General features: G+C 43.5%; 1 long non-coding RNA gene across 1 annotated transcript; it reads right to left on the bottom strand.

Annotated features, from left to right (window-relative positions):
• Positions 1-2960: 2960 nt before the first annotated feature.
• LOC117884401 lies at positions 2961-5356 on the bottom strand. Its single transcript, XR_004647554.1, has 3 exons — positions 5259-5356; positions 3723-4713; positions 2961-3070 (listed from the first exon to the last, which is right to left on the bottom strand). It is a non-coding gene; the product is annotated as an uncharacterized LOC117884401 (long non-coding RNA).
• Positions 5357-10641: the final 5285 nt, after the last annotated feature.

Raw genomic sequence — 10641 nt, 5'->3', positions numbered from 1 at the left:
CAACAAGCATGAGAGGTGCTGTGCGGGCCACGGATCAATCATGACATTAATCATGTGGTCAGAAACGGCTTTTCATGCTGAAATACAAGCCATGCCAACAGGCAGAGCCACTGAGACCTCATCCAGTTCCACAAAGGACTTATGAGGACGTAGGCACGGATTTATTTACCTAGGAACCAAAGGATTATTTAAGAGTCACAGATTATTATTTCCTGCATCCAGACATTGGCACACTGCATAATACTAAGTCAGTGATAGCTGGCATGAAGGGAATCTTCTCCAAACATGGAATTCCAGATGAAGTCTTTAGCCATAATGGACTGCAACTTTCCAGGGCAGATTTTAGGCAATTTGCCATAGATAGGGATTTTCATCACAAAACATCAAATCCAAATTACCCCCAATCAAATGGATTTGTGGAAAGATTTATACAGACAGTAAAGAACCTTATGAAAAAGACCTTTGACAGTGGGGATGATTTGTATAAAGGATTACTGGTTTATCAAAGTACACCCCTGGAGAATGGCTTTTCTCCAGCTCTGATGTTAATGGGAAGAAGGATCAGATATAATTTACCAATTTACCAAATTACATTTACTGAGAATGTACTGAAATCTCATAACAATGATACCATACAGAAAATGAAAGAAAATCAGAAGTGGAAGCAGAAATATTATTTTGACAAAAGGGCCCGTGATCTCCCATCTCTTAGCCCAGGTGATGGAGTGTGTCCAAGGAATCACACCTCTAATATTTGAGACCAAAGAGACACCATTAAAGAACAGCTGCATCCAAGGTCTTATGTAGACCAGACAGACCGGGGGACATATTTCGACGTAATCAAAGGGATCTATGAGTAATCCCAGAAAGTTCCAACACATTGACAGTAGATGTGGCCTCTGGCATTTCCCATCTGACTGATCCTTTATCATCAATGCACAAAGGAGAAACTGCCAACGAACAAGAGAACAACTCAGACTGTAATGAAAGGTTGATACTGAGAAGACCAGAACGGGAAAATAAATGTCCTGAAAGACCATAGAGACTTGCTAACCTGCCTGGGGAATGCGTATTTGAAGTGAGTGGTAAAAACTCAATCAAGAGTGATATGCTAGTAATCTCTCTTTACTAGGTAGGTGACACATTGGGTTTATGGAAATGTACTACATAGGTTGAAATGTAATGCATGTGTTATTAGATAGCTGTTAGCTATATATATATATGAGTTAATTCATTTCTCTTTAAGAGGGAAGATGTAGAGATATGTTTGTAGAAGATTATAATTTAGAGATGCTCCCTTATAAGGGACAGTATTATGAACATAGGAATTTGGAGATGTGCTCTGGATGCAGGGGGGTGGGTACACCGCATGGCTGTGTGCAGTTCACCACATTAGCTCTCCAATTTGTTTTATTAAAATTGTATTCTTTTCTCATTCACCGGTTTGTTATTTAATGAACCCCAAGATTGTTACAACCCCAATGATCCCTAAATGTTTGATCCCCCAGGACCCACATTGCTCTTCTGGCTCTACACACTCATCCCCTGATCTCTACAATGACTGCTCCTTTCAGCACCCTGTGCTTAGCATCCAGCTCCCTCACCTTCTGGTTTATACTTCCCATCCATCTCTCATCAATTCCAGGTGTTCCATTCTCACAACACACACTCCTCCTGGGGAAGGATTTTGCCAACAAAATGATCTCCAAAGGATCAATCACCTTAGCACATGCTCCTTCTCCTAATCACTGCCGTCCCACTTCCCTCACATGATGTAGTTTTTAATCTGTTTATTTTTGGCAGTGCCACACATTGCCCATGTGCCCCCATAAAGTGCAGCTCTCATTGATTTCTGTCCCATCTCTCATGCATTATTAATGTATCTTCCACAGGAATAAGTGGGCACACTCAGTCTGGGATAGGGTTTCACTCCCCCGTGGGTTCTCTGGTGTCGAGTGAGCGATGAATTCTGGCTGAAACTTTTCCAACACTGAGCACATGTATAGGGTTTCTTTCCTGGTGTGGATTCGCTGATGTTGAGTAAGATCTGATTTCCAACTAAAACTCTTCTTACAGTCAGAACATCTATATGGTCTCTCTCCCATTTGCGATCTCTGATGTTTAATAAGGTCTGCACACATGTTCAGTCTCTCTGTCTTGTGTATTCTCAGGGGAGAATTCTCCTCCTTATTTTCACTCAGGAAGACCTCATCATCTGCTGAAATAAAAATATATATGATTTCTTTGGGGGGGAAAACAATTTCAAACCCCAGAACTAAGAATGGCAAAGGATTTATCCCAAATCTAAAAATTATTTATGAGATTGATAATCAGGAACCAAATCTTTAGAGAAAGGATGGGGCCAATTCTGAAGCAAAGTAATGAAGACCTAGGCCTGGTCTACACTCAGGGTGGAGGGGGGGGGAATGAATTTAAGTTACGCAACTTCAGCTACGTGAATAATGTAGCTGAAGTCGACGTACTTAGATCTACTTACCGCGGTGTCTTCACTGCAGTAAGTCGATGGCTGATGTTCTCCTGTCGACTCCGCCTGCATCTCTCGCCCTGGTGGAGAACCATAATCGATGGGAGAGCACTCGGCGGTAGATTTATCGTGTCTAGACTAGACGCGATAAATCGACCCCCGCTGGATTGATCGCTGCCTGTCGATCCAGTGGGTAACGTAGACAAGCCGTAAGGCTCATATCCTTAATGGTATTTAGATGCCTAACACCCATTGGACTAAAGGACTAAGCACAGGGCTAGCATCCAGGAATGCCTAAATTCTAGTCATAACTCTGACACCAGTTCATTAAATGAATGTTCTTTGAACATGTGAAACACTATAATGGTCACCAAATATTATTACTGTATTAACTGATGGCTGTCTTGGAATTCCAGCATTATACTTTACTCATGGATCGTTTCTCAGTTGGTTCAACAACTTAGTCTTCACCTGTCTGGGTAGCTTTCAGAACCTCTCTTTTTTTGGTGGCCTGGAGATCTGGAACACATGGCTCTTCCCCTCGTTCCGTCTGGGAGATCACATCAGGTTTGGGAACCAGAAATCCTATTCATGAGACAGAAAACAGTTGATGTCATGATATGTTAAATATTTGGGCAGAATTTATTAACCAAATGAAAACAATCATTCACCCAGTGAGATCACAGTCTCAAATGTCTCCCACATGACGCCCCTGTAGAGTTCTCTCTGCCTTTCATCCAAAAGTGCCCACTCTTCCTGGGTGAAATACACAGCCACTTCCTCGAATATCATCTGTATCTGAAACAGGAAGAGTTCCCTACTCAGCTGACAACCCTAATGGTAAGTCACTAGCTGGGTAGCAGAGGATAGAGCAGCATTAGGGAGCGTGAAAAGCATCCTGCGTGTAAGAGGCAGGATACACGAGGAAGGCATATATCTGCACAGGGTTCCCCTGAAAGCTTTGTGGGTTTGTTTTATGCAATGAAGGAGAGCGAGAAGCGGCAAAGAAAATAGAAGAGGGAAAGACTGCAAAAGACAGAGAGAGTCAGGGAGGTTTCTGGGCTCGTTTTGTTTAAGGAAGAGGGAATGAGGAAAAAATTGGAGAAAGGGAGAGAATTAAATTCTAAAGTGGCATAAATTAAATTCCTCCAACTGTTAAGAATTACCTACGTTAAGTGTGCTTTTAAATGTCAAGTGGATGGTAAGAAGAATGTCAGCCCAGACCCTCAGGACTCACCATTTTCTGGTGCTGGATGAGTTGTGATTTCCGACCGAAGCTTTTCCCACACTTAGTGCATTTATAGGGATTCTCCTCCATGTGGACCCTCTGGTGACAAATAAGGTCTGAGCTCCAGGAGAAGCTTTTCTTACATTCAGGGCACTTATAGGGTCTCTGTCCTGTATGGATCCTCTGATGTTTAATAAGCGTTGACCTGCAGCTAAACCTTTTCCAACACTCAGTACAATTGTGGAGTTCCTCGCCCGTGTGGATTCTCTGATGTACAATCAGATCTGAGTTCTGACTAAATCTCTTCCCACATTCAGCACATTTATGCTGTTTGTTCCCCGTGTGGATCCTCTCATGCTAAATGAGCGTTGAGCTCCGACTGAAGCTTTTCCCACATACTGCACATCTGAAGGGTTTCTCTCCGGTGTGGATTCTCTGATGCTGTGCGAGTGTTGAGTGTTTATTGAAGCTTTTCCCACATTCAGTGCATCTGTAGGGCCTCTCTCTCCTGTGGGTTTTCTGATGATGAATGAGTGTGGAGCTCAGAGTGAAGCCTTTTCCGCATTCCAGACATTTATAGGGTTTCTTTCCCATGTGGATTCCCTGGTGCTGACTAAATTTAGAGTTCTGAAGGAAGCTTTTCCCACACTCAGTACATTTATAAGGTTTTTCTCCCATGTGGAGTTTCTGGTGTGTAATAAGATTTGATCTCAGACAGAAGCTTTTCCCACATCCTATACACGTATTCGGACCCTCTCCCTGGGCAATGATGCTCTTGTGTCCTCCCAAACCTCTTTCATGGTGAACCAATTTATCCTGGTTCTTCCCTACAGAATTTCCCTCTTTCCTTTCTGACCTGCCCTGACTCTCAGAGATTTTTCCACAGTCAGGATTCCGGGCAATATCCCCTGCTGGTCTCCCAGCTAATGTCCAGTATGGTTCTGTCTTTTTGGGATCTTTCTGCTGAGGAGTGACCTCTTCAGGATGATCTTATTGTCTGCTAGAATAAAAATAGAACGAACTATCATTATTTATAAGATTGAAAACCAAGATTTCAATCTTCTGCATCCCTTCCACACAGGGGATCAGTTCTGCTTCAAGATTTCCTCCGAGCACTCAGATAAAAGATGGATAAAGGGACCACTGATAGATGATAGCACTTTACAATACTGGTTAACTTGAGATGAGACAGACCTGAGAGACCATTGAGGATTTGTTGGAACTCCATGCATCAATGTCATCTAAGTCTAAGATAGCTACTGTACTAGTGTGATGCAAGACTGCATTTTTAAGTCTCTTTGACTGGACTTTTTGGCTAGCTGTCACTGTTGGAATTCCCCTCAGCAATCAGTCTCCTGGCTAGTGTCCTCTGGTTCTGATTCATATTGTTCTGACCACCACGTGGGAGCATTGAGTATATGCACCTGTTTCTCAAGGAAACATATCCTTTTGATCTAAGTTATAGGAAGGAAGACTGTATACAGTACTACAATGAGGGAGACCTTAGAGATGCATATAAATAATGAACATAAAATAAACTCTCACCAGTTCAGGTGCCTCTAAAGATGTCTGTTTTCTTGGAGTCTTGGAGAGTCAGGGCACCTGACTCTTGCCCTTGTTCCACCTGGGAGATCACATCAGGCTTGGAAATCATAAATCTTACTCATGAGGAAACAAAACAAGTGATAGCAAATATTATTAAATACCTGTAGAGTACTCACGACAAGCAACGACCTGTTATTTTAAAACTATCTCCTTTATGTGCTGGAGTGCCTGTTGGCTGAACAGACGGAGGATGTTTACAGAGCTCTTGTGGGAAAGCAAAACTTTTACGGTAGGAGATTCAGAGAGATGCACACATATGGGGACTTGATGACTCAGCACAAGTGTTAAGCTACTGGCACTTGATCATTTCTGTACTTGCAGATCAGTCAGAGACCCTTCTGAGAATGAAGCAAGAGCCAAGGAAGGGGAATAAATTATTTTGTATTACTACAAGCATGTACATGTAAATGCAAGCATTCTCCTTTCATAGAATGCTCTTAGCCTGGTAGGATTAGCACCGCCACTGTGTTTCTGAATTTAGTATTTCACTGAAGGGACACAGTTTCTATCACACAGGATCTGGGAATGGTATAAATTCTTTCCCCGGAAACATAAGGAACCCAGGAAAGAACCCTGAGCCAGAAGCCAGACTGGGCACTAAACAGACACAAAAGGTGCTATTACCTAGCAAGAGCTTGGTGTCACAATCCTCCTGCATGATATCCCTCCAGACACTGAAGGGATTTGTTTAGAAGTAGTGAGTCAGGTTAAGAATAGTTTTGTTGCTTTTGAGCATGCCCTTTCCACAGAAAACTCCCAGTTGGACATAACGTGACAGTTCATTGGAGTTACACCAATTGTGAAGGTATGCCTTTATTTGTGATGACCATTGCAGCAATAGTATCTTGCCTCATGACCACAAGGCTCAGTTATTGTGCTTCCCTCTTATCAGGGCTTCCATGTCATTTGCAGCTTGTTCGAACCACAGCAGCATCTGTGCTCATTGCTTTGAGCAACCAGGGCTGCTTTGCGTTCTTTATACTTGCTATGTCTAAGATGGTGAATTGACTAAGTATAAGCTTTTAACGGCAGGTCCTAGCTATATTTGTGACCTCATCTTTGAGCCTCTTTCTGCTGCTTATCCATGTTCCACACAACCTGGCTTATAGGGATCCTACTGTGGCATCTTCACTTGGCAGCCGATCACACTTTTCTTAACGGTATGGAGCCATTTCCCCCCAGGAAATCCATCGCACCACACATTTAAAAGGTATCTACTTTCACTCTGGAACTGTTTTTCAGACTGTGCGTTGTTGGCCCCATATTTATTATTTTTTGCTGTCATTTGCCTCCTTTTTTTCTCTTGGATTCCTCAATTGCTTCAGTTTGACTTTTTCATTATTATTATATTTCTAAATGTTGTTATGTTCCACCAAGCTCCAGCTGCCTTGGCTGAGGGGGACATGTGTGTGTGGGGAGGGAGCGGGGACAATTTATATCTAAAATTCTTCTTTTAGTTTAAAATCGATTTGTTTATCACAAAAGACATTTTGTTCCTCTCTATCTCCTGTTAGCTGCCCCGGGCTTCCACACTCCGGCCCACATCAAGCTGCATAAACACACAGACCTTGTGCAGGTATGTTGCACCAGCTCCGCCCCTATCCCTAGAGCCTGCCTGTGCTGCTGAAAGCTATTCATGCTGCCCTGACACGGCCAGCTCCTTCCCTCTCTGTTCAGAGGTGGAATTATTGCTGGAGCTGTAGGCAGTGACCGGGGAATGGTTGTACTTTCAGGTGGCAGAGACATTCTACATCAAAGACAAGGGAACTCTTTGGGATGTAGAAAAGATCCTCTACCCAGAATCGAGACTTCCGCTCTCCCAGAAATGAGTATGAGGTAGCTCCAGTTCATCCAACCAGTGACAGCATCCAAGAAATCCTCCAGAAGAGAGACCAAACTTGCAGGATCCACAGGGCAATGTACATCATAAGCTGTGTATCATCAGCTTAGTGATGATACTCTTCCACCCAGATAGAATTTTGGTACATTTTTCAAATATATAGCAACAGAAGAGACTGGATTGCTCAAAGAAGGACACCATGTTACAAATCTTTCCATAAGGATGTAATTTTCCATTCCCAGTAACTGACTACTAACATTTAGGTATGTCTAGATCCTCTGGAGGGCAACTTCTCTTATGGCTTGATCCAGAGCCCCCTGAAGTCAAAGGAAAGCCTCCACCTGATTTCAGCAGGCACTGGATCAGACCTTTAGTCAGCAAAGCAACTACCCGTGGTTAGTCATATAAAAAGATACTAAAAAGTGCATCATGACCAAATTGGCCAACTGATCCTGTCCTATAATTAACAGCATGATCCTGATCAGCCTGGCCTCAGAACCGAAGGAAGCCCAGCACCAGACTGGAACCTGTTATGTCACCACTGGTGCCCAACCCCCAGACTAGAACCTGCTATGATGCTGGATAAATAGCTACCAGCTTCTCCATCTATCTCCTTCCCCAAAGATGGGACGGTAGAGACTGGGCAATATTTGGCGTTAAGCACTTCAACATCAAATAATGTTTTTTTAAGGAAGGATTGAGCCTCTGCAGACTTACAGCTATTCCACACCCTCCCCTTACGAAGTCCGGTGTTGATGATGCTGGTGAATAAACGTGGGGGTGCAATGGAGCAGATTTTGGCGATACGTGATGTTTGGAAGAGGGTAGCTGCGGTCTGAGATGTCTTCAGGAGATATGGGTGGGTGTGGTAGGAGGCAATGTTTGTGAATGGTGTTTGGGGTAGACTGCGTGATAGAGGGTGCTGTGGAGGACACGTGGTAGATAAAGATGAGCAGTGGGCAGGGTGTTTCCACTACTGGTTCTACCATTGCTGCAGAGGAAATAGCGCCTTCCTGGCATTTTCAAAACTTCCACTTGGTAGGACTAGCTAGTTCTTGGGGAATGTTTGGGCTTGGTGTACAGGTACACATTTTATTGGCATAACTATGTCAGTCAGGGTTTTTTTTACCAACATAGTGATACCGATGCAACCTCTAGGGTGGACAGTTATACCGGTATAGTGGTGCCTTATACTGGTATAGTTATTCCCCTTCCCAAACAGGAATAAACGATACCAATATAAACACTTTTATATCAATACAAATGCATCCGCACTAGGGGAGTGGTACTGCTTTAGCCACACCCCTATAGTCAGAGCTGTACAACTTACTCCTATAGTCGAGCTCTTACTCACCAATCCCCTTCCTGAAATCCTGGCAGAGAGGGTCAGCTGTCACCATGTGTGCTGAGGATGCACACACACCCATGTGCAGTGCCTGAATTATTCTTATTTCCATCCCGATGCAGCTCAGACTCCAGTCCCCTTCCTGCCCTTACCAGGTCCTGCTGCTAGCAATTCCAGACCTCTCTGCTGTTTTCTGTCCCGTGCCCCTGCCCTGCTGCAGCCCACAGCTCTCTCCGCTCTCTCTTTATCCCAGACCCCCTGACTCACGGCTCAGCTGGCAGCAGGGATGGGGTTGTTAATTTGATCCATGGTGTGTGTTGGGGCACAGAGAGCAGGAACTGAGATGGGGATTCAGTCAGTCAGGGTCCAGGTGCCGTGAGCGATCTCGGTGCTGAGAGACACACCAGGTTTCCAAGGGATGGCTGGCACAGGATGTTCCATGTGCATTTCGCTTCCCCTCACATTACTTCCTGATCCTCTCTGAGGAAAGAAGACATCAGTTGCTCTCTGGTTTTAATCCTTAACTCCCCAGATTCGGGGAAATAAGTAAATCTTTACAAAAACGCTCTCAGTTCTCTCCATTACTTTAGCTTGCTCAGAAACAGCAATTCCCTCTCATTCCAGGTCAGATTGGATCATTTAGCCCAGCAATCCCACCCTGACAGTAAAGAGAAAGTGCAAAGAAACCTTGTAATGGACAATTAAGGAATAACCTGCCCCTGTGCTATATCACTAACCCCCAAAGTTACAAAATTGAGTTAGGTCGCCCAAAATCAAGAGATTATTACAAAATATAATTTAAAAATGCATTATGGGGGGGTGGTGTTAATTTGCCTCTGGGTTTTGAGGCTTTGGGGTACAGTCAGCTCATCTTTTCAAGCTGTTCTGGACAACCACCGTGGGTAGAAACTTTGTTCTTTCAATGAAAGCTGAGATTCTCATATATTCAAACAACTCCAGCAGCTGGGCCCCTAAAACAAACACTAATTATTTACAAGACTTCCAATAAAATTGTGAGAGGTGTCACCACTGCATGGGGGAAGTTTCTTCCTAGCCCCTAGCATTAATGGGTTGGCCTATACCCTCTAGCATCAGGGATTATCCTCCTTACTCATATTTATTCTATCTAATGTAATTGTGGATGTTCTCATTGTCCATATAAATGTCTCATCCTTTTAAAAATCTTGCTGCAGTCTTGGTCTCAATAATATCTTGTGGCAGTGAGTCTCACAGGCCAATCATACATTGTGCAAAATGCATGGATTCCCTTTAGTCAGCTTTAAAATGTGTTTTCTGGTTCCTTTCATGTCCATGTGTTCTCCTGAGAAAGTGTAAACAGGAGAGCCTGACTGCTCCTCTTCAGTCCAGTGACCTCGGTCCTATTCCTGTCACTGTTAATGAAGAAAGAGCTTCCTCTGCAGCTCATGCCATCTGAAGCATAGCGGTATGAAGACTTTAGATACACATAATCCCCTTCTCCTCCTTGTACTTCCGGGAAAGTGTGTCTCTGATTCTGATTATGGGGGGCTCAGACCCATGTTCACAAGGCACCCACCCAATATCTCTGCCTGGGAGGGAAGGGGGCATAACCAGTGCCCTCCAATAGGAACAAGTATACTAAGTAGTACATTGAATTATTCATTTTGACATAATTTGGGGGAAAATTCATAATTGGAATGAATCAAGTCATTGCTATTTCATCTCTGGTGTTTCCCTATGTTTGAAAATATTTTTGGTAGGAGAGAGATGAGTCACCTGGCACTTAGTAAATATCATCCCGATTTTGGCAGTCACTCCAGGAAGTGCAATTTGTGTAACTGAAACTCTGTTAGTATTTGTTTAATGGGGTTCTTGTTTCTGCAAGGGATCCTCATTTAGCTAGCTTGAATGAAAAGTATTAGTGTTCTAAGGTGTTTTGTTTATGTATGTGTGTGTAAAAATAGCACACAGTATAATGCAGTCTCTGCTGCTTATGGTTGGCAGCTGACTAGGTGGGAATCCAAACAATGCCTGGGGCTCTGAGCTCCATGCATTTCCTAGAGAGGAATGTTGAAGTTGAGGAGCAAAGAAAAGAGCCAGAGGAAAAAGATAGGCATCAATCTTTGATGCAATCGTTGATGAGGTGCGTTGAGAGAGTC

Source organism: Trachemys scripta, chromosome 1, assembly GCF_013100865.1.
Source record: "Trachemys scripta elegans isolate TJP31775 chromosome 1, CAS_Tse_1.0, whole genome shotgun sequence".
In the NCBI taxonomy this organism is placed as follows: Eukaryota; Metazoa; Chordata; order Testudines; family Emydidae; genus Trachemys; species Trachemys scripta.
The sequence above is the reverse complement of the archived record's forward strand: the minus strand, read 5'-3'. Positions and strand labels throughout refer to the sequence as shown.